The following is a 26,170-nucleotide window of genomic DNA, read 5'->3' as shown; positions in this document are numbered from 1 at the left end:
TTGGTGTGAGAGGGTCAATTTTATCTCGTCGTTTCCTTTATAAGTGTAGGAGGGAGCCAGGGTTAATGTTTGTTTACTAATTTATGAAATGTTTCTTTTCAGCAACGGCTTGCTCACCGCGGAAGTTTCCTTGCATTTACAGACACACACATACACACACATGCATGCACAAAAATTACTCTCGAAAGTTGACAATAACATTCGATCTTTGGCAAGAACATCCGACGGTCGTCAGTACAAACCAAAACACTGCATCGAAACAAAGTGTTCAGTTCCTAGTGTTGTGAAACGGGGTAACTATAAGAAGACGCACGGCTCAAAAAATGAAACAGAAACATAACATGCAGAAAATCGTCCACACAAGTTGGTAGTAGAATTTAAAATATTACTACATCACGAGACAAATCAGCCACCAGAACTGTTTGTAACCTTTAGGTACTTAGCCCCAAAATATGAACTAAATACTAAAAATATTCACATATTTCAAGCCACTGAAGATGCCTTACAGAGAATGAAGGCGAAACGCGTATGGCACGAAAATTGTGTTTTATCCAGTTGTAGTCAGACGGTCCAAAAAGTAAAAATTATCAATATATCGTAATATTACACGCAACTGAGGAAGACAGGACAACAAAGTTGAAGATATCTCCAGTTTCCCATGGTTTCTTCACCCTTACCTTCTTTGTGCCTATGTGCAACTTGTGTGATTGCTCGTTTTAGAGATGTCCATTTCTTTTCAACTGTACTGTGTATTGAGCTATTTCTTATTGCTCTATCTTTAGCCTTAGAGAACTTCAAGACTGTCTTTTCGTTCCGTAGTTATTCCGTATCCCACTTATCAACACGCCAGATTCTTCCTGACTAATGTTTTGAACTTCAGCCTACTCTTCATCACTACTATATTGAGATCTGAGTCTATATCTGTTCCTGGGTACGCCTTACAATCCAGTATCTGATTTCGGAATCTCTGTCTGCCCATGATGTAATCTAATTGAAATCTTCCCGTACCTCCCGGCCTTTTCCAAGTATACCTCCTCCTCTTGTGATTCTTGAGCAGAGTATTCGCCATTACTAGCTGAAACTTGTTACAGAACTCTATTAATCTTCCTCCTCTCTCATTCGTTGTACCAAGCCCATATTCTCCTGTAACCTTTTCTTCTACTCCTTATCCTACAACTGCATTCCAGTCCCCTATGACAGATTTTCATCTCCCTTTACGTACTGTATCACTCTTTCAGTATTCTCATATACTTTCTCTGCCTTCTCATCTTCAGCTTGCGACGTCAGCGTATATACCTGATTTATTGTTGTTGGTGTCGAGTTGCTGTCCATTCTGATAAGAACAACCTTATCACTGCACCGTTCACAGTAACACACTCTTTGCGCTACCTTCCTATTCACAAGGAACCCTACTCCCGTTACACAATTTTCTGCTGCTGTTGATATTACCCTATACTCATCTGACCAAAAATCCTTATCTTCTCTCCATTTCACTTCACTGACCCCTTCTATACCTCGCATGAGCCTTTGCATTTCCCTTTCCATTTGTTCTAGCTTTCCTATGATGTTCAAGCGTCTGACATTCCACGCCCCGACTCGTAGACTGTAATTCTTTCGTTGGTGACTGACTATTTTTCTCATGGTCGCCTCGCCCTTGACAATCCCCTCCCAGAGATCAGAATGGGGGACTAGTCCGAAATCTACTGCCAAAGGAGAGATCATCATGACACTTTCTCAGTTACAGGCCATATTTCCTGTAGATACACATTATGTGTGTCTAATGCAGTGGTTTCCATTGCTTTCTGTACCCTCATGCCGTTGATCATTGCTGATTCTTCCGCTTTGAGGGGCAGTTTGCCACCCCAAGGGAAGAGAGTGCCCTGAACCTCTGTCCGCTCCTCCGTATCCTGACAAGGCCGTTGGCAGATTGAGGCAGACTTCTTATGCCGTAAATCTTCTGCCACTAATGCTGATTTTTAATTAAACTTTAAACCGTGGCGGATTTCGAAACTGTGACTGATAACGTTTCCATTAGTTACCAAATACGGTACCCCGAGACCACGGATGTAATAATAATGTTGCACAATCTGCTAGTTCCACATAAACTGGCAATGATTAGCAAATTAGTTAACCGGAGGTTGGTTGTATCTTTGATGTTGTTTAGCTTTGGGCAATTAATTGTCTAATCTCATTTAATTTCAAATCGCAATCGAATCTTTGTCCTCTGTATCACAATATTCAAACACAAATTAATTTACCTGAACACAGATGGATTTAATTTACTCTAAATTGCCTCGAGTCCCGTGCTCGGTGTCTGCCTCACCACTCCTCTAACGATAGGACTCCCTTGCTGTCAAGCAGAGAATACAAAAACCAGCACATCTTCCAGCGACACAGCTACTCTGACCAAAGACTGGACGTGATTGATAAGGGATTCAGAATTGTCTCTTAGCGTCAGGGAGATACAAAGTATGTACAAATTCCAGAAATGCAAATAATAAAATCCCTACAGACCTGTTTCAAACTAGCTGACTGCAAGAATTATTTCAGAAAAGCAAGTTACGGAACTGAAATAATTAACTTTGTGTCATTCTCGTCACGGCTTGCATAAATACTGCACATGCTTTTCATCGTTCTGAAACTCAGGTCCAGAAAATGGACGCAGTCGTAGTTGAATGTTCGGGCCCGGCATCAGTGATTGGCTCTGACACAGAGTCCCAAAACAACCACCATCCAAAATATTATCAGCTGTAAGTGCTGACGCAGTCCCAATAACCTCTCTCCAGACTACCGAGACCGAATCTTCCATCTCTGGTGATCTGAGACGAACTGTTCCGGCTCTGTTGCTCTACAACCAAGTGTTTACCAACTTCCATTCCAGCAATTCTGCAGTACTGCCAGCACTGAATTTCCGTTAACCAATCCCTGTACATCTTCTGAATTCAGTGAATCGAAAAATCCATAAAAATCCTAGAAATCTCCTCTTATACTGCTGTGATTAACCTGTAACACATATTTGAAGTTTTGGGAGAAGAAACCAAAATTTCTCCCACGCTATGAGTTTAGTTTCACATTTTAGCAATGACAGCTGCTGCATGTAGGCACTTTCGAGTTTTCATCCCACCACGAAAATAATTAAGGTTAGGCAACCCTGGGCTCTCTTACAAAAGTTACACATCAGTTACTACCGATATCGTTTGAGTCCAGCAGATTTCACTCGCTCAGCGTGTCTCAACTCTTCATATCCCCTGGCAGATCCCTATCGCTTTAGGAAGCATTGTTTACACCGCAGCTCACAACGCCAGTTCACAACTTACCTTGTTGGGCCCACTGCCTCCTGCTGTGGTTGACGGCTCATCATGGCGGTCCCAAAGAGCGGCCGTCGCCCACTGTATGCCTGCCAGCGACCCTGCCTTTCACGAAAGAACAGTTTCATGATGCGTTTGACCTTCTACCCCTGCGGCCCTTAGGTCCTCACTATCAGCCAGTAGACTCAGGCCATAGAAATATTACACATATCGTTTACCGTCGTATAGAAATGATATAAAGAAGTACTAATTACATCCACAATGATCGCTGTTTGTATCAGTTACTTGCACGCTATCACACGTCACTTGTGGCTTGGTGTCTAACAGAATAGCGGAATATTAATAAGGTCCGAGAGAAGTTTTGGAAAAACTGTCCTATAACAGTTGTTGGGACAGTCCCTTTGAAATGGCACAAGCGGTTGCTTCCTCATCGTTGACACAGTCTGAACTTGCACTCCATATCTAATCATCTCGATTTCGACAGGCGTTTGGTCCTAATCTTCTTTCCCTCCTCCCTCTGAATGCATAATCATCTCTGACTGATGATATTCTCGATTCAGAGTTATTTATTGTCACTCCCTAAGTGCAGATTTGAAATTCATATTTTATTTTATTTCGCTAACTCTTCCTTCGTGTCAGAATTACGAGATGGACCATACGGTTGCTTCTGGAGGATGTATGCAGTTGTAGAAACAGATGTTTAAAAAATTCTATTGCCTCTCTCTACAAGCGCAGATGACTATGTATTGTCGTGAGACCAGTGTTTTAACCTCAAAAAAAGGAATACCATGCATGCTTTTGTATAAATTCAGCTGAATTTCGTAAACACAGTCAAAAAATTTCAACAGAAAGAAAGAGTAGAAAAATAATAAAAAGAATCAATTGCCAGTTTTCACCAAAAGCGTAACGATCGACAGCTTTTAGTCGGTCTGTGATCGGTCAGAGATCATCATCCATTCCATACCACTTCACTTGACGAATGGTGCACGGTTAAAACCGCAAACGAACAAAAGTCACTAAAAAGTTCAAAACAAAATTTAAGCTATGTGTTTCATAAGTAGATTAGAAGATTTGAATTGATTGCTGAATCGCAGACCTACACTCAGGTGAATGTGTGTTGTTAATATTAACTAATAAACTCCATTTAATTTTAAAAATCTACCTATACTGAAGCGTTTAGACCTCATACCTCGACTGTGATATCTCAGTCACTTCAAAACGCACTTCAAAGTAAATGTCAAAAGCAAGTTCAGCAGTTCAGCTTTATCTAGTTCCGATTTCATGGAAGCTGGCTTTCACAAAAACTACTATGTCACTACGGACAAGAGATGGCTCTAACTTACAATAGATATTATAAATGCTGGCTGTTAATTTCGATAAGGTAAACTATATGACTAAAAACAGAAAGAAAATTTCTAGCAATTTTATTTTGTAGTTGAAAGTGTCTGTTATAATACGTAGGAACTAAATTTTATCATGTGAAAAATTAAGGTTATGACGAACAAAATACGGTAGCAACTTTTTGGCTGATTAAGAGCGTGCGACAGTTCGAGACTTGAAACTAGGGCCTTTGCCTCTCTCAAGAAATCCCTGACTGACAAACCTATAGAATCGTGACTTATTATCCGGAATCACAATCTTAATTTCAGCAGCATGTGTCCGCTACCTGCCATTGCAAAGATGTGAGAGTGACATTAGCGTGGATGACGGATTTAACTTAAATTTGCAAAGACATTCACTTTTTTTTGAGTCAACAGTCTTCTGACTGTCTTGATGCGGTCCGACAGTGATTTCTCTCCTGTGAAAACCCCTTCATCTCAGATTAGCACTTGAAACCTACGTCCTCGGTTATCTGCTGGATGTATTCCAATCTCTGTCTACCTCTACGGGTTTTGCCCTTATAGCCCCCTCTATGGAAGTCAGTACCTGATATTTTGACAGACGTCCTATCATCCTGTCCCTTCTCCTTGTCAGTGTTTTCCACATATTCCTTAACTCTGCGCAAGATCTCCTCATTTCTTACCTTATCACTCCATCTAATTTACAACATTCTTCTTAGCACCACGTCTCAAATGTTTCGATTCTCTTCTGTTCCGGCTTTCCCACAGTCCTTATTTCACTGCCATAGAATGCTGTACTCCGAAGGTATATTCTCAGAAATTTCTTCCTCAAATTAAGGCCGATATTTGATATTAGTATACTTCTCTTGGCCAGGAATGCCCTTTTTTCCAGTGCTAGTCTGCTCTTGATGTGCTTCTTGCTCCGTCCGTCATCGATAATTTTGCTGCCTAGGTAGCAGAATTACTTAATTTCATCTACTTCGTGACCATCAGTACTGATGTAAAGTTTCTCGCTGCTCTCATTCCTGCTACTTCTCATTACTTTCGTCTTTCTTCGATTTACTCTCAATCCACATTCTGCACTCATTAGACTGTCCATTCCTTTCAGCAGATCGTGTAATTCTTCTACACTTGCATTCAGGATAGCAATGTCATCAGCGAATTATATCATTGATACCCCTTCAACCTGAATTTTAATTTCAATCCTGAAGCTTTCTTTTATTTCCATCATTGCTCCTTCGATGTACAGTTTGAACAGTAGTGGCGAAAGACTACATCCCTGTCTTACACCCTTTGTAATCTTAGAATTTCGTTGTTGGTCGTCCACTCGTATTATTCCCTCTTCGTTCTTAAACGTATTGTTTATTAACCGTATCTCCCTAAAGCTTACCCTTATTTTTCTCGTAATTTCGAACGTCTTGTACGATTTTACAATGTCGAAGGCTTTTCATAGATCGACATATCCTATGAAAGTGTCTTGATTTATTTTAGTCTTGCTTCCACAATGAACAGCGTCAGAATTAACTCTCTGATGTCTTTACCTTACCTAAAGGCAAACTGATTGGCATCTAACATATCTTCAATTTTCTTTTCCATTCTTCTGTTTATTATTCTTGTCATCAACTTGGATGCATGAGCTGTTGAAGTAATTGTGCCGTCATTCTCGCGCTTGTCAGCTCTTGCAGTGTATGAAATTGTATTGATGATATTTTTCCGAAAATCAGATGATATGTCGTCAGACACAGACATTCTACTCACCAACGTGAATAGTCGTTTTGTTGTCACTTTCTCTGATGATTTTAGAAATTTTGATGAAATGTTATCCATCCCTGCTGTCTTATTTGACCTTAAGTCTTCCAAAGCTCTCTTAAATTCTGATTCCAATACTGGATACCCTATCTCTTCTAAAACGACTCCTGTTTCTCCTATCAGACGAATCTTCCCCCTCATAGACGTTTTCAACGTACGTTTTCCACATATCCTCTCTCTCCTCCGCATTTAAGCTCGGAATTCCTGTCGTACTATTAATGTTATCATCCTTGCTTTTAATTTCACCTCTATGCTTTCCTATACACTGTGTCAGTCCTTCCGAGAATTCTCAAGAGGCCTTCAATGTACTTTCTCCACCTATCCGCTCTCTCCTCTGCTTTAACAATGGAATTCGTGTTGCCCTCTTAATGTTACCACCCTTGTTTTTAATTTCACTGCGGGCTGGTTTGTCTTTCAAACATGCTGAGTCAGTGCTTCCGATTATCATTTCGTTTTCGATTTCTTCACACCTTTCATGCCACCATTTCGTCTTTAGCTTCCCTGCATTTCCTACTCACTTCATTCCTCAGCGACTTGTATTTCTATATTCCTGAATTTTCCTGAACATTTTTGTACTTTCTTCTTTCACCGATCAACTGAAGTATTTTCGTGTTACCTATGGTTCCTTTACAGTTACCGTCATTGTCGCTTTGTTTTTCTTTACAGCTTAAGGCCTTATTAACAACACAGTAATTTTAACAGTCACGAAGAACTAGTTAAATCACTCAGCAGCAAGAGTGCAACGATCTATTTCTTTTAATCGGTGTGAGATCGGTCACAGATAATCACGCATCCGAAATCACATGAGGTTTGGGGAGATTCCCTCTATAAGGCTCAGAGCGCGACTGTAATTTCGGGTTACCTTCAGATTTCGATGCAGACTCCGGCAAATGGGGACGAAACGTGAGTAAATGGGATTATAAGACGATTTCGTCCTCTCAATACGGAAGTTTTCAGTGAAATGTTTTGCTAAATTTTGAAGGTACCAGCTTAACTGTTATGTCCACATAGTATCCACGAGGAAAATGGTTCTTTTTTTCTCTGTTTCTGCTATGATATTTCAAACGACATAGCGCATCGAAGCCAGATGCTGCAATAAAAGGGATCGAGATTTATCGCGCGCCCTATATTTTGACACGGCGGAGTGACTTATTGCAGGGGCTCTGTGTCCGCGCGCAGAGTGCGATCGCAGCGCGGTCCAGTACTGTCTGCTGGATGGAAGGGCCACAGCCTGCCCGGCGTGTCCACTGCCGCCCGCCGGGCTGTTCAGCTTGAAGCCGCACAGATGGGGGCGGCCGGGCCTTTCCAAATCCGGGCCCAAAACAATTCCGCGAGAATTAGCGAGTATTTATGGCTGCCGGGACCCCCAGCCAATGCATCACCGCGCCGCGCCGAGCCCGGCCGAGCGGAGTGCGCATGCGCAGAAGCCCCGTGTCGACGGCGCCGGGGTCCGTTCTGACATTTATGGTTCGTCGTCCGTGGGGTCGCCATCGCCTTCGCGAAGAAATTTACAGCAGTTGAAAACTCTTAAGCGCTTAATGTGTAGATAAATTTCTGCTTGAAAGGTAACAAATCCAAAATCATATTTTGTAACCTGTAACGAAATGTTACAGAGTGCATAGGGCCAAATCTAAGATATACCTGCTGTATATAATTCTGCGTATCACACATTAGAAGCTGCAGGCACGTGTGCAATCGAACACTTACAACACCTCAATTAGTAAAACATTTTTGTTTAACATTTTGAATCCCGCTCCAGCTACTGCCGGGTCTGGGTGCTGACGAGTCCTCTCCATTAGGTTCGGTCCTCCCACCACTATTCTTCCTCCACTTGCTGCCAGGTCACACCTCTCCTTTCCACGGATATTCTCACTCCTATTTTCCACCTTGTTCTTGGGCGCCCTCTAGGTATTTTCCCATCCATCTTTAGTTCTTCCATAATTTTGGGGAGTCTCTGCCCATGCATCCTTTTAAAATGCCCATACCATCTTAATCTCTTTTTTTTTCAATTTCTTCTCTCAAACTTTCTTGTTTAAGGTCCTTTCTAATCTCTACATTCCTGACTCTGTCCATTCTTGTTTTTCCCTTAATTGCTCTTAGAAATTTCATTTCCCCTGCTTGCAGTCTGCTCCAGTCCCTTTCTGTCATTGTCCGTGTTTCTCCACCATAGGTGACAATAGGGAGTTTTGCTTTTTCTGAAACTTCATTTTTCCAAATCAGGTGTTTTATTGTTTGGTAGCAATTGCCTCCTTTCTGTAGCCTCTTATTAATTCCGTTAGTTATTCTTCCATCCCTAGATATTTCACTCCCTAAATAAGTGAATCTTTCTACCACTTTGAGGGGTTCTCTATTCAAGGTAATATATCCGTTGATCCCCTTCTCTCTTCCAAATACCATTACTTCACTCTTATCTTTATTTATTTCCTTCCACGCATCAAGCTGTAACTGTACATCTACCTCCTTATCACCCCATATTACCATATCATCTGCAAAAATCATCTTTTTGTCTTTTTCTTTTACTATATCTTTAACTGCCCTATTCATTCTCTCCATCTCAACATTAAAAAGTGCAGGAGATAGGATATTTCCTTGCTTAAGTCCTTGTCTTATTTCGAAGGATTGAAAGTTCCCCAATGGTGTTCTAATTGTACAATTGTGTCCTCTGTACATTGTCTTTATTACATTAATGTTACCATCTTATATATCTATCTTCTTCATTTCTTCCCAGAGTCTTTCCATGTTAAGGGGAGTTGGAATGCCCTATCTCGCCAATGTTAAATTTGCTAACTTTGTGTACCTTTTTCTTTGGAACTATTATCTTCAGAACTTTGAAATTCTGGCAGAGGTTTTCAGCATATATTGTGAGCCCACTGAACTAGAACCAATGTTTTCTTTTTGTTGGTATAGTATTTATGAATTTTTTACCATTAAGCCATTTTTTATTGGAAAAAGTATAACATAAACTTCCCTAGTTCAGAGAATAAGCCAGTTCTTGTCATGATTCTAGTTCAGTGGCCTCTTTGAACTGTTTTGCAGCATTTCTGAAAATTTGAATGTTGTTGGTTGAGTGGTTTATGAGATAAAGGTACATGTAACACTAAAAATGTCAAATGCCAGAAAATGCGATTAAAGTAATTTATTATGAAAATTCACAAATACCTTTTATTCTATTATCAAAAGTGTCCAGCATAGTAATCAGGGTCATCTTCTAGTTCTTCTTCTTCACCTAGAAGCTTTCTTCTCCTTGCTGCCCTTGCTTTTTTTGTATTAAATTCAGCTGCATACTGAGCCTTCCTTACTCGCACGCTGTCCAGAAGCTGAAGACCTCTGATGGTGTTGATACCAGGAGCAATGCCGAGCCTTGCCATGACCTTTAGCCTACCCATATGACCATCATTGAATGAAATAACAGCATCACTGACTCCCCATTTCAATGTTTTTATCCCAACAAATACATTCTTAGGTACACGAGTCCAAATGAGGTTGTTGAACGACTCGTTTTGATTCTGGGTACAACCATGAAGACATTTTCGCAGAAGATCAGGATGCCCCAAGTCTCTATATATTGGTTTAATTACTTCCATAACAGCCAATGGAATATAATTTTTATGGTGATAAGGATCCCCAGTAGCTTGAGATTTTCTATAATTGCACCATGACTGAGGACCATCTGGACAAGCAAAATGTTGAGGATTATCATCAGTTGATGATCGATGTAAATATGTGGCCCATACAGCTTGTCTCATTTCCTGCAAATTATTTGCATTATTTCTTATTGCCATACCATAGTATTGTTGTAATTCATTTATAATTTTATCTGACAGGCGACCTCTAATGGTTTTACCATCTGACAAAATTTTGTCCTTCAGATTCTGTTTCAGTTTCCTTAGACGAGTGCCCATTCGTTTCTGAACATGACCGACACATTCTAGTTTAGTTATTGTCTTATTGACATATGGCATGGATTCTGTAACACTTTTGTATGCCTTGGAGTCCCCATCTCCAAGGAATTTTGTGTAAAATACTCCCCGTTCTTTTTCTGATCTGCTAAACATTTTCACAGCAGCGGCAGCCTCCATGCCTCCACTCGTACCTTCATAATTCTTGCTACATATGTGAGCTGCTTCTATCTTACCAGATGCACAATGGTAACAATGTTTAGTGAGCACTTCATAGTCCAAAACTTTACCGCTGTCCACACTAGTAACAGTAGCAACAGCATTTTTGGATGTGTGACCCCTTTTCTGCCAGGTTCCATCAAAAGCAACAGGGATATCTGGGTTTCCTTCATTTATATATTTTGCTTCACTGGCAGCAGCTTTCATTGATAAATCTGCTACAGACTGAACAGCATCTCCTATCACTTCAGTGTAATTGTCAATTTTAGCAGGTGGAGGTGGAAGATTCATTATGGCACAAAATGTTTGAGCAGCAGTATGTCCTTTACCAATTGCTCTCATTGCATACATTAGCCTGATATTACTCTCAAACAAATTGCTACTGCATGTTTTAGAGCTCCAAAAACAGGTCTCATTTTCACAACTGGCACAAACTATAGCAATTTTGCAGGAAAGTCCTATAGATTTTGTTATGTTCATATCAAAAGAACCTCCACAAAGATTACAACACAAACATTTCTTCATAAACTCAGTAAAAACAGGAAAGTCGACTAAAACATATTGTTCATTAGAAGCTTCATCTGTAATTTCACTTGCACAGTTTGATAACTTCTTTTTTGATGCACTGGTGGGCGTGTCTCCTTCACACATCTCAGCTGTACAAACGTCAGAACTTTCACCAGCATCAACAGGTGCTGAAGCAGAATCACTTGAACAAACGTTATTTGTAAATCTATTACCGCGAAACTTTCGCTTTTTAAATAATGATGCACTCCTAGGCATCGTAGAAACTACGCACTCACCACTGAAAGTCAAAACAAGACAGATAACAAACTCCAAATGAGCGACAAACTAAACTCGAGGCTCAAAACAAACACTCACAGATCAAAAACTGAACAATAAACACAGCTAGTCGTAAAAACAATGGTACCTATGGAAGGATCAAAGATTCTACAACTGAAGAGTGAAATCCACAGCCTTCTATATGTAATGTTTTCGGAAATGCGAAGATTTAAATGTGTACAAATCACAAGATGGGTAACTTTGATGGGCGCACATGTAATTTTGAAAAATTAAATAAAAATACTTCCAATTGGAATTTCTTAACAAATTTTGCACCATTTTAAGCAGAAAATTTCAAATTAAGTTATAAGGTTAAAAACTGAAAATGTGAATTTTTTCCATTTTCCGGCATTCCAACTCCCCTTAACTGAGTCATATGCCTTTTCTATGTCTATAAAAACCATAATCACCCTTTTGTTATACTCCCAACGTTTTTCCTTCAGTTGACGGTTAGAAAATATCATGTCGTATACGATTGAGGGGGTTATACAGGAAAGCGTCAAAAATTCCTGAAAAAATTCTGTTGGATCTTCGTGAACTACATGGAATTGAAATTTCAATTAATGGATGCTACATTCCAGTTCCACTAGTAATAATTAACAATTAATAATTAGCTAATAATAATTAACGAAGGCTTGCACAGGCCATTCCCCTTTGTTGTTCTGCATTTCTATGTATTATATTTTCCTGCGGTGTTTTATTCCAGTTTTATGCATCACAATGTCGGGAATATTTCGGTGTTTATCAGATCCAGAATTTCTACAGAAGTGTGTACAGGGAAATACTCAAAATCCTTATGAAAGTTACAATTCTCTGACAGGAAAAATATACACCAAGACAAAATTTGTTTCCACAAATGCTGATGAATTTACAGTGCATGATACTTGTTAAGTTTTAACTGTGCTTACCTTGACAGACTACGGACTCTACAGAGTTTAAGATTTGATCCAGGAACTTTCACACTGTCGAAAATCGCCGGCCGTTCTGACCGAGCGGATCTAGGCGCTTCAGTCTGGAACCGCGCAACCGCTACGGTCGCAGGTTCGAATCCTGCCTCGGGCATGGATGTGTGTAATGTCCCTAGGTTAGTTAGGTTTATGTAGTTCTAAGTTCTAGGTGACTGATGACGTCAGATGTTAAGTCCGATAGTGCTCAGAGCCATCTGAACCATTTGAAGAAAATCAATAAGAGGTGAATTGATGCAGCTGGTGTTAATGTTACTCAGTATGAAAATCAGGTTAACCGAAGACGACAAGCGAAGAAAAGATTGATAGAGGATGAAGAGGAAAATGCATATCGTTTTGCACTAGTTCACCCAGATGAGGTAGAGGCTAATAGAAACATTGTCAAATCTTTGATTCTGGTTTCACGTAACTTTTTTCCTCACAGACCTTTAGCATTATAGTATTTAAATTTGGCACTCTATAGTGAAACATTCTGTGGATGGAATTTTCATATACTACAATAGTACGGCATTTATATAAGTGAAATGTCCTAAGATTTAGTATTTTTTCACAGAAATTTGGAGAGCTGTAAAAGTCTGTTACACAGATATGTATAATAATGTTGTATCAAGCTTTGAACACAAATATATTAATTTCGTTCTGCAAGGTTTTTCAAAAATGGAACGTTTGTGCTCACTTTGTTGAAAAATTTCAGTTGTTAATAATTAAAAACATATATCTTTAATACGCATGGAATAATATGTGTGTATCCATACAACATTTCTTAACAAATTTGCGAAATTTAGTTTACATTGCCTTGATAACTTTGGACTTCATAAGGCTTTTTTTATTTTAGTTTTTTTTTTCAGAGTATTGGCACTTTGCATACTTCCACTGTTAAAACTAAAAAGGACACTATGGCATGCATTTTAAATGATTATATATAACGGTTTAGACTTATTCGTGAAATTCTCGTAAACAATTCATTCTCTTCGCTGGAAGCTGTGTGTGCTGTGAACACGACCTTTTGCTCGTCAGGTGCCCCTGAATATCAAGATCAGACCGACTGACGCTCAACCTATCACCCCAGATAGTGTAAAAGGATACATTACGCCCATGAAACTAACAGATTACTTGAAAAATCAACTGCTGCGCACATCAGAAAACGTTATTTCGTAAGTTTCTGAACTCGTCAAGAATGCTCGCCCAGGCTTATTGCTGGAGGATGTGGACTTCTCAGTAGCATAATTTATTATAATGCTTGCTGGTTGAGGGATTTGGATCCGGTAAATTAATATTTATCAAACAATGTCTAAAATTACTCAGAAAATATAAACGTCGATCTCGAAATCAATTTGAGAACGAATTTACATAATTAAAATAGAACGATGATAAGCGAATGAATGGTTGGTAGTGTCGCCGCCAGCATGAAGCTGGACAGTTTGAGATTGTGCCCCGACAGATAAGGGGCACGAATTATGTTATTATCCGTGATTGCAATACTTTTTAATTACAGAAAGAAGGAGAATGAATCCGTAGAAGCCACTGAGCAGATCAATGAATAAAGAAATAATCAGAAAGTATGATCACCTAACCGATAGCTCCAATGAATTTAACTCGATAACGGAACAAAACATGAGCGGTTACGGAAACGATCCCCTCTGAAGCAAAAGTCAGACTGCAGAAGCATACCGCTGGTCGAAGCTCATAGATCAATTGAGGAAGACTAAACATAGAAACCTGGAATGAACTCTCTTCCCTCGATATATCGCGATTTCTGAAGTCGGGAGAGTGCACTTCAAATGGGTATTCTCGTGATTACCGTCGAGGATGCTGCTGGGCTGAGCCAATGTGAAGTGACTGCGAATGGTGGATATGGTCGTCCACCTGAATACAAGTTGTGGATAGCAGAAATTCCCAGAGTGAAGTATCAAAGACTCGGTAGGAGACGGAGATTAAGAAAAACAGTCCTGAGTAGGACCACCAAGTACACCTATATCTACATCTACATCCATTCTCCGTAAGCCACCTGACGGCGGTTCTCCCTTCTGTTCCAGTCTCGTATTGTTCGTGGAAGGAAAGATTGTCGGTATGCGCCTGTGTGGGCTCTAATCTCTCTGATTTTATCCTCATTGTCACTTCGCGAAATATACATAGGAGAGAGCAATAAACTGCTTGACTCCTCGGTGAAGGTATGTTCTCGAAATTTCAACAGAAGCCCGTACCGAGCTCCTGAGCGTCTCTCTTGCAGAGTCTTCCACTGGAGTTTATCCATCATCTCCGTAACGCTTTTGCGAATACTAAATGATTCTGCACTCCGTTGGATCCTCTCTCTCTCTTCTATCAACCCTATCTGGTACGGATCCCACACTGCTGAGCAGTATTTAAGCAGCGGCGAACAAGTGTAGTGTAACCTACTTCCTTTGTTTTCGGATTGCATTTCCTTAGGATTCTTCCAATGAATCTCAGTCTGGCCTCTGATTTATCGACGATTAACATTATATGGTCATTCCATTATAAATGAAACCTGATGCCTACTCCCAAATAATTTATGGAATTAACTGCTTCCAGTTGCTGACCTGCTACATTGTAGCAAAATGATAAAGAATCTTTCTTTCTATGTATTCACAGCACATTACAGTTGTCTACATTGAGATCCAATTGTCATTCCCTGCACCATGCATCAATTCGTTGCAGATCTTCCTACATTTCAGTACAATTTTCCATCCTCTCAATATACAACAGCATTATCCACAAGGTCATTTATATATATTGTGAATAGCAACGGTCCTATGACACTCCCCTGCGGTACACCTGAAATCACTCTTACTTTGGAAGACTTCTCTCCATTAAGAATGACATGCTGCGTTCTGTTATCTACGAAATCTTCAATCCAATCACATAATTGGTCTGATAGTCCATATGCTCTTACTTTGTTCATTAAATGGCTGTGGGGAACTGTATCGGACGCCTTGCGAAAGTAAAGAAAAATGACATTTACCTGGGAACCCGTGTCTATGGCCCTCTGAGTCTCCTGGACGAATAGCGCGAGCTGGGTTTCACACGATCGTCTTTTTTGAAACCTATGCTGATTCCTACGGAGTAGATTTCTAGTCTCCAGAAAAATCATTATACTCAAACATAGTAGATGTTCCAAAATTCTACAACTGATCGACGTTAGAGACATAGGTCTATAGTTCTGCACATCTGTCCGGCGTCCCTTCTTGAAAACGGGGTGACCTGTTCCCTTTTTCAATCTTTTGGAACACTACGTTCTTCTAGAGCCCTACAGTACACCGCTGCCAGAAGGGGGACAAGTTCCTTCAAGAAGTTTGATTCATAATTCGAAACGCTGATCTTTGTTTTCACAACCTTTCTTCAGACCTCAGAACAGTACCTAGGACAGTTTCTTCTAGACAATCCCAGAAAAGGCGTAACTGCTTTTCCAGCAGGACATATGGAAGTCTCTGAAAGATGTACCCACCAAGTGAGTTACACATATACTGCAATGGGAAAGGGGCGTCGCCCGATTCCCACATCCAGGCTTGTCTGTCGCTATTGTGGAAATTTTGTTGGGATCCAAACAGCATTCCTACGGAAAGGACAAAGTTTAGAAATTTGCAGACACACGAATGGTTATATAGCTTGCTTCGGGAATCGTGTGTGGAGACTGCACACAGCGGGATAGCAGAAAGTGGACAGCTTAGTACCCCATTGTGGGGCGGCGGGTGGAATAATTGTTATTAAATGTGTTCCTATTATTTATTTATTTATTGCTGTTGTTTGCCGTTCTCAACACTGGCTCTCTAACTACAATATTGGCAACCAGAAAGTGATTAGCAAAACGTGAAGCCTGTAATTAGAATTCCTAGTGCCCACTTCATCTGAGAAATACACTTATAGCTACAGCTTGTAGCTCTGAGGAATTAGGAGATTGTCTGGGATTCATAATCAAAAACGATTCTCTCTAAAATGTTCACTATATTCTGAAAGTCACAGACCAAAACAGAATCTATACAATCAAACTACCAGAGCAGTTGAGAGTCTAATGCGCTGATGCAACTATAATTGTTCAAATTAAATGTTTAAATGAATGCTCGTCATCATTTGATGATAATGTTCATCAAACGCCATGCTAAATAATGGTAGAATGTCTGTCCCGCGGCGGCACGTGAAAATACGACATACGCAAACTGAAGATAGATCATTAAGGTCATCCCAGAATTAACACCTCACTCGAAAACGATTACATGGTTACACGTATCCCCAGTAACTTATTACGGCATCTGAGGCTGTTTAGCCGGACGAAGTGGCCGTGCGGTTAAAGGCGCTGCAGTCTGGAACCGCAAGACCGCTACGGTGGCAGGTTCGAATCCTGCCTCGGGCATGGATGTTTGTGATGTCCTTAGGTTAGTTAGGTTTAACTAGTTCTAAGTTCTAGGGGACTAATGACCTCAGCAGTTGAGTCCCATAGTGCTCAGAGCCATTTTTCGAGGCTGTTCATAGCAATGATACCGATGCGACTCCCGGCACAGGTGGTGCGCTAATCAGCGTCTGGAGAGAACTGGGGCCTTCGTCTCTCGCACAGCGTTCTTATATTTAAAGCCGCGGCGCGGGCGGCTAAGGGAACGCCTGATCAAATCCGGTCTCCCGACTAACCGCTGGGCTAGTAATGCACCACTCTAAGTTATTGAATAAATCATTGCTTCCTTTGCTAATGGCCGATGAAGCTCTCAATTTAAATGTGCAATCAGCACACAAGTAAGTAATCATAATAAAAGTCTGACGTGGCTAAGTCAAATATTTTGGGCGAGAGAATTAATTTAATTACACTACACGCAGTAGACGAGCTCTGAACTTGCCCTTTGGAGATACGCTATCGCTATAGTTTTATAGTTATTCAGCTGAAACTTCTCACATCTTTATGATTATAGCGGATCTCCCTTATACTTAAATTTAAGCATCCTAGCCTTATTTATTCGCCAACTTAATCTATCTTGCTTCCTTAATTCCTAAGACAAAAACCAGAAAATCATGAATTTCAACTAAAATTTTAATTTGTGAGATCCAGAACACTGTTTCTACTAAATTGTTATGCAAAAGGAATCTAAATATAAATTTTTAAGTTTCTAGCTCTTTTCTGTTGCGCCAATGATTTTTACAGAAAAACGTCCAAATTTCGAAAATGGTTAAAATTATTGAACTGATATTCAACACATATTGATTTAGCGGTACTCCTGACATGCTAGAAACGTGTCAGGTTATTTACTTGATTTTTAAAGTATTGTGTAACATTTATGACGTCAGAGCTACTTACAGCGGACTAGGCTCGCACACAATGGAAAGACTGATTTGAATTTTATAAGGCGTGTGTAGGCTGCTTCCCTACACCACGTCTACACCCACCAAAATCATCTCAGTTTTTGGCTCTGTGGAACGAAAGCTGAATCTAATTTAAACTAACCAAATCCATCTGAAGTTTACTCACAAGCAGACTTCTCACCCTTGCACCAGAGCTTTCCCGTGCCTGAAAGGCTCGACTGAGTGTACTTGCTGTCCGGTAGTGTGAGAACTACAGTCTGACTTCCACAGAATGCGAACGTTTCACCTGCTTTCGTCCTAGCGACTAAAAATACCCCTGATAAAGGCCAGATCCGTTTAAAGGAGAAACTACTATCGGAATGAAATTTTAGATTACGTACAGAGTCGTCAGTTATCTACACTGAGGTAGCAAAAGACGTGGGATTGCGACATGTACACGAACAGGTGATGTTACACAAGGTATAATAGTGCAGTGCATTTGCACAGCTGTGTCTTGTACTCAGGCGATTCACGTGAAAACATCTCAAATGGTTCAAATGGCTCTGACCACTACGGGACTTAACTTCTAAGGTCATCAATCCCCTAGAACTTAGAACTAGACTACTGGCTATTAAAATTGCTACACCACGAAGATGACGTGCTACAGACGCGACATTTAACTGACAGGAAGACGATGCTGTGATATGCAAATGATTAGCTTTTCAGAACATTCACACAAGGTTGGCGCCGGTGGCGACACCTACAACGTGCTGACATGAGGAAACTTTCCAACCGATTTCTCATACACAAACAGCAGTTGACCGGCGTTGCCTGGTGAAACGTTGTTGTGATGCCTCGTGTAAGGAGGAGAAATGCGTACCATCACGTTTCCGGCTTTGATAAAGGTCGGATTGTAGCCTATCGCGATTGTGGTTTATCGTATCGCGACATTGCTGCTCGCGTTAGTCGAGATCCAATGACTGTTGGCAGAATATGGAATCGGTGGGTTCAGGAGGGTAATACGGAACGCCATCCTGGATCCCAGAGGCCTCGTATCACTAGCAGTCGAGATGACAGGCATCTTATCCGCATGGCTGTAACGGATCGTATAGCCACGTCTCGATCCCTGAGTCGACAGATGGGGACGTTTGTAAGACAACAACTATCTGCACGAACAGATCGACGACGTTTGCAGCAGCACGGACTATCAGCTCGGAGACCTTGGCTGCGGTTACCCTTGACGCTGAATCACAGACAGGAGCCCATGCGATGGTGTAATCAACGACGAACCTGGGAGCATGAATGGCAAAACGTCATTTTTGCGGATGAATCCAGGTTCTGTTTACAGCATAATGATGGTCGCATCGATGTTTGGCGACATCGCGGTGAACGCACATTGGAAACGTGTATTCGTCATCCACATACTGGCGTATCACCCGGCGTGATGGTATGGGGTGCCATTGGTTACACGTGTCGGTCACCTCTTGTTCGCATTGACGGCACTTTCATCAGTGGACGTTACATTTCAGATGTGTTACGACCCGCGGCTCTACCCTTCATTCGATCCCTGCGAAACGGTACATTTCAGCAGGGTAATGTGCGACCGCATGTTGCAGGTCCTGTATGGGCCTTTCTCGATACAGAAACTGTTCGACTGTTGTCCTGGCCAGCACATTCTCCAGATCTCTCACCAATTGAAAACGTCTAGTCAATGGTGGCCGAGCAACTGTCTCGTCACAATATGCCAGTCACTACTCTTGATGAACTGTGGTATCGTGTTGAAGCTGCATGGGCAGCTGTACCTGTACATGCCATTCAAGCTCTGTTTGACTCAATGCCCAGGCGTGTCAAGGCCGTTATTACGGCCAACGTGGTTGTTCTGGGTACTGATTTATCAGGATCTATGCACCCAAATTGCGTGTAAATGTAATCACATGTCAGTTCTAGTATAATATATTTGTCCAATGAATACCCGTTTATCTGTATTTCTTGTTGGTGTAGCAATTTCAATGGTCAGTAGTGTACTTAAACCTAACTAACCTAAGGACATCATAACACATCTATACCCGAGGCAGGATTCGAACCTGCGACCATAGCGGTGGCGCGGTTTCGGACTGTAGCGCCTAGAATCGCTCGGCCACCCTGGCCGGCGAAAACGACTCCAACTTGATTATGAAGGCACGACGGAACGGACGCGGAATGGTATTTGCTTACATGGGTCATTCCTTTTCGGAAATCGTTTGTGAAATAAATATTCCGAGATCCACAGTGCCAAGAGAATACAAAATTTCAGCAGTATCCCTCACCACGTGTAACGGTAACACCAACCACCTTAAACGGCAATCGACGCTAACGTTAAACCTCCGCTAGGAATTTTTGACAAATTTGTGACCGTGAGATAACCTGATGGGGACAGAACAATGGAACTGGGATTCGTTTCCGAAACACTACAACAGAGTATGACCAACATCAAACAGGTGCGTAAGGAACAGACGTTCTCCCAGTTCCAAAGCCAGCGTAATTAGGCATTCTTGCGTCAAACAACATAATAAAGCAGAAGGCAGTGCTAAGGCTAACCTAACCCTCCTTGACACACACACTAAACTCATTCTTTATATCTGTTCACACAACAAAGTAACCAACCTTGCAGATAAAGGTACTACTGACTTGAAAGTCAGACAAACAAGTGGCCTATTGGATAGCAAACTGTATCACAGGCCTCTCAACAACACGTACCTTAAATGAACTAGCTGCAGCAGTGTATAGAACCAGTCACCAACACACATAAAACTAGTAGCAATACTAATGGGGGAAGTCTATGAAATGATTCACATATAAATCAGGGGGTTTGATAATGAGTATACTCTAAAACATAATTTCTTAGTGCAGGGTGTCTATGGCTGTGCATTAACCAACTTGCATTACAATAGCTAACACAGGAAATATTTCTTTCTTAAGCTGGGTTTGAAGCAATTAAACAGAATGCAAATCTAACTACATTTGGCTCTGAAGGAGCCTTTTCTTCGCTTCATGAACTAACTATCCTAGTACATGAGGGCCCTTAAACATTGATGATTTTGAAGAACCATGCTCTTTAACAAAACTACACAAGTATGTATGATAAATGGTAAGTAATCTCATCAATAATCATTAAGTAAAGCACAACGAACTATAACTCTTTAAGTAATAAACGTGGTTTAATAAGCAATCTTTTAACTTACTCATATTATAGTTGGCTGTGCAAATGGAAACACAACATTAAATTCAAATGCAAACACTTTCTCATGAAATGAAAACATAAATTTTTAATATCTAATGAAAGTGCATAAATGCAACAATTAATAATCTTTCTCACTTCAGATCACCTTTATAATTTTCAGAAAGCTTTTCAAGTAAGGCATATCATTTAAGAAAATTACTGCAGATTGATTTAAAAATGCACTGGAAGTTGAGTATTTCTCAAACTGTAAAAGTTAACTTTAAACACTATAACTCTACACATTAGAAAGCAATCACAACTCATTTTACACCTTCCAAATAAGTCCTTCCATAATAAATTAGGACACTCGGAATTAAAGTCATTACGATGTGCTTCCTATCCAGGTTTGCGATTTGGGATAATCACGGGTGTAAGATAGAGTTTCTAGCAACAGCACGATTATTATTAAAATCATCAAAATTTCACAGGTACCTGATCCATTTACAGAGTGACAAATATAAGCAGATTAGTGGAAGGCTGGTGGTAATGGTGGCGTAATTTGCAGTGGCTGTTAACACGGCGGCGTTGCAATCATGGCAGTAATGTTTGCCTCTCCCTGTTGCAGATACTCTTGGCATCGGAATTACATTTTATAGGGCTAAGAGCCATGCCATGGTAGTAGTATCATCAAATCCAGCATCCGAGGACCATAAATACAGCTCTTAATCTCCTATGGCAACAAAACTCCAAGAATATGAGCCACAATGATCCGCTACAGCTAGCGAGATGTTAACCACTGCATTGCTCAGCCGAGACTCCTTACACGTCACAAAGGACGAGCTGCTACTTGTGCTCCAACCAAACATTTACCACTCCACTAGGCTACTTCCGTAGCTGCGGGGCTTCCCCACATCTTTTAGATTCAACTGTGGACCAATTCATTTAGAGTACATTATCTGTCAATCATTCCGGTAGTTATTTAAATCGACAAGCACAGTTTAAACAACCTCACCCAAAAAGGTCACATAAATGAAATATTTACCCACAGTCAAAGAATTTCCATGACAGATACAACACTCTACATAAGCAACACTACACGTTGACATAGAAATATCGATACAGATGCAAAATAGGTCGAAAATAGATGTTACAAATGCTTCATGGTTCATCAACTTTTTCTGCTAATGATACATGAATGAAACTTCAATAACACCTAAACGGTGTCGAGCAGTCAAAAAACTTTTCAATCCAACCAGAATTCGGCATGAAAAAAATACGTCATGACACACTCTAAAACACTATATACTTCATACACATCATTACCAAACAGGACATAAGCATCAATATTCAATTCTGTACACCTATAATTATTGACTCTCATTTAGTGAAATGATAAGCTGAGTAATAATCAAAATTTTTCTTTATTGCCAAAAATATTGAGTAGCATGTTGAAAGCATTAAAAAATGTAGGTAAACATGTACAAGTATACACCTAAGAATATCACAAGGAATTTTAACATTCTAATAATAGCAGTCCATTTCTTGAAATTTACATAAACATAGAAACATATTTAAATTGAACCTAGCATTCTTTTCTCACTGCTTTTATTTGAAACAGGCAGTCCATATTTGAAAACTATAACAAAACACATACAACACTGACTAAGATAATAATCAAATATTTTTGCTGCCTGCAATACCATCTGGCAATCCATGTTTGCAAACATTTCAACACTGTGTGTACACTATACATTAGACATTTGACAGCCCACTTTGGGTTTTATAGCTGTTCTTTTCTGACACAAAACACACATAGCACACTTGAAAGGATTTCAATTTCAAACACTGCCTATTATTGAGGTATGGTATTCCATGTTTGACAATGTTTTACCGCAATACATGTAACATTAATCAGTTTGCTGCTCTCTTTGCGTTTTGGCAGTCTATTTCAGAGATATTTTCTTGCCCCACTCTGTTAAGTCTTTTCTGCTGCCCATTCTGTATTTAAGGCAGTACACATTTCTCTCAGTTTAGCAACGTTTGCCTTTAGCCATTTTCTTATAGGGTTTCACATACTTTACAAGCATTTTTAGAATCTGAAGCTTACAAGGAGGTACAGCAATTTTATATGGATACTAATATTTTTGGAAAGACATGAATTACAGTTAAATACAGTGCAGCAAAATTCATAAGACAGGTATATTTCTTTTACAGTATAATATATATTGTTATTCCGTTATCATTTCTGAATATACTTCATTTACTGGTACCTAGGGACGTACAGTTTGAGATCCACAATGTTATGGTCACCAGGGGGCTTCTTGGTCCTTGGATGGATTAAATAGTAGGCATTGTTTTGAGGGACATCTTGTATTATGAATGTCCTGTAATATATATACTTATATTTTGAAATTTCATGGTTACGTTCACTTGATTTTTCATGGGCCTTCATAGTCTCCGATCTTAAACCTGGCAAAGTTCAGGCTCTTATTGTGCCTTTTAGATTTCGCTTCTGCTTTCCTTTTTTCTTTTACCAATTCTTTCTTCTGGGCCAATCCCAAACCTGTGCACTGTGGGGACTATAGTTTTTCCTCAATTAAACATTCGCTCTTAATATTTAACAGGATTTCCTCAGGTATGAACCCAGGAGATTCATGAGGCAAGGTATTAATTATGCGCTCAGATTCAGATACAAATCTGCCCCACGCTTGATGGTTATCGTAGCAACAGGTCCTACGTAATCTTCCTATTTCCTTCATATATCGTTCAACAAGGTCGCTGGGCAGATTGGTAGGCCGAAATATATTTAACTTCTACACCACTCTGCTCCATGCTATCTTTCCATATTTTTGACCTGAACTGTCTGCCGTTATCGGACAGTATTCCTTTGGGTTTTCTAATGGTTCAAAAATACTCACTCATCGTATCGAATACTTACTTTGCTGCCGCCTTCTTCAGGGGATACGATTTCATAAATTTAGAAAATACTTCCAAAATCACTAAAATATATATGCAACTGATGAAGTTTTGGGCAGGGGGTCATACAGGTCCACGGACTGTATATAGATGGTATCTTCAGGTAACGCGTCCTGCACTATGTCCGGATTAATTCTATTGGCTACCTTAGGTCTCTTGTAGATGTCAATGGACCTAATATGCTCAGTTACCCTTCTATTGGCACTATTGGTAATCACTGTAACACTAGCCAGTTTGTCTAGACACTTCTTTGGCCCACAATGGCCCAACGCTGGGTGAAAATCATTTATGATATCTGTTGAGTAGGCCAACACATATTATTGTCATTATTTTGTTCCTCCCACAACAGATCTTAGTAGACCATAATGTCGCCCCAAAAAATGTTCTTTTTCTGCAAATCACCTATATCAGGTAGATTCTTTGGCTTCTGGAGTTCAAAGGTTTTGAATACTTGAACTCTTTGTCGAAATGGTACCGTAGCATCAGGTGGTTCTTCCCTTCTTTGTCCAGTAATGACGTCAGTATTTTGCTTGGAAACAAGTCATTGGTTGGTACAAAGTGGCAGTTAGTTGCAGCTTATTGGTTTCAGGTGTAACGTAAATTTCGTCATCCGAGCAGTCGTCCAAACGAGACCATTCTATTTCGCTTTCTGAATTAAACATGGAAGCTTTTCTAAGACAGGCGCTGATTTCGTTTTCCGATTTCTGGTCAGACCTTAATTCAGGCTCGCAGTTTTGTTCCGGCGAGCTGTCATCCTCATCATCTCTAATAACGTCCACAGTTACTTCACACTTCGTATAGTCTTCATGGTCTTCAAACTCGTGTCTTTCGGTAGCAGTCTGAACGGTTGGCGAAGGGCGAATTGTTCACGAGGGTTACTCATTAGTGGTGAGGATTTCGTCCTTCCATAAAGGCCTGTTTATTGACTGTCCGCGAACACTGCGCGGCGATTTTTATTTTCTCCTCATCATGTTTAGGCCACGACACCTTATTGGCATCCCTATTATATCTGCTATCCTCAATTAACTTAAAATACTCCCACTCACAATGTGTGAGGACCCTGTACAGATCATCCATCTGCACATGCCATTCTGTGACCTTTGAAAACTCGTTTTCGCCAGTTACACTACTAATTATACTGCTACTCGCTCCGTCTATTACGTCTACGGCTCCACCTGCTCTTTCCTCGATTATGGAACTATTATTTGCCATAGCCGTTTCGCTTCCATCTGCTGTGACGTTTATATTCTGTTCCATCGCCTCACACATGACTTCTCTTGGAACAGCTGGAACATTCGCACCAGTCGTAGCTCTCTGATAGTCTGTAAGTTTGTTAAGGCCGGGAAATCACCCTAGCGTGCAACTGCCGTTGTAACTGCGGCGTCGCGCTGCACCGCGCGACTGGTTCCCTGTTCCATTATTCGGCGACTATTCCGGTGCAAGTTACTTCGTCTGTGCCGGTAAAAATTCGTTTCGCGTCAGTTTGGCTCTCAACATCTGCGGTATTCAGCTTTCCGTATCGCTGTGGTGTGCATTTCGTGTGGAAAAACATCTACAGGGGCCGGCATAGTTTCCCCTTCCTCTGCCCTATCTCTGCCACTTCGAATCACATTGATACGATAACCATCGTCGTCATTTTATTAGTAATGATTACAGTCATTTCTATTAGTATTATTCTGGTGGTTGTCCCTGTTTTCCTACGAGTGGTCTTCGTCTTGCACCTTTTCTAAGAACGATAAAAAGCTTCGGTGGTTGCTTCCTACGTTTCATAATCGACTGGGACCTTTTTCTATTGTTCCTACATAATTTCGGATTCTGATCGTCTACTTCTAAAGGGACGTAGGATGTGAAACGGGCCGACTTGGAGCAGGAGACACACCACAGGACATTTTAATTTCAGATGGTTCAAATGGCTGTAAGCACTATGGGACTGAACTTCTGAGGTCATCAGTCCCCTATATTTAGAACTACTTAAACCTAAATAACCTAAAGACATCACACACATCCATGCCCGAGACAGGATTCGAACCTGTGACTGTAGCAGCAGGCGTGGTTCCGGACTGAAGTGCCTAGAACAGCTCGGCCACAGCGGCCGGCATTTTAGTGTCCACTCTCTATACTTTTACAAATAAATTCATTAATCTTTGTCAGCATGGCCAGGAACGATTCAGGATTCTCAGTCATAGCAGTGGAGTTTCAAAAACATAAGGAATTAAATGTTTCTTAAGTGTGAAATTTCTTCATTTTTCACTTACGATTGGCTGCATTTGTTGCTATAGGTACACTTTTCTCCATAAGTAAGAGAGAGGCTTCAATGAATTTTGCACAGCTT

The sequence above is a fragment of the Schistocerca piceifrons genome, chromosome 8 (assembly GCF_021461385.2).
Source record: "Schistocerca piceifrons isolate TAMUIC-IGC-003096 chromosome 8, iqSchPice1.1, whole genome shotgun sequence".
Lineage (NCBI taxonomy): Eukaryota > Metazoa > Arthropoda > Insecta > Orthoptera > Acrididae > Schistocerca > Schistocerca piceifrons.
This window is presented reverse-complemented; position numbering follows the sequence as displayed.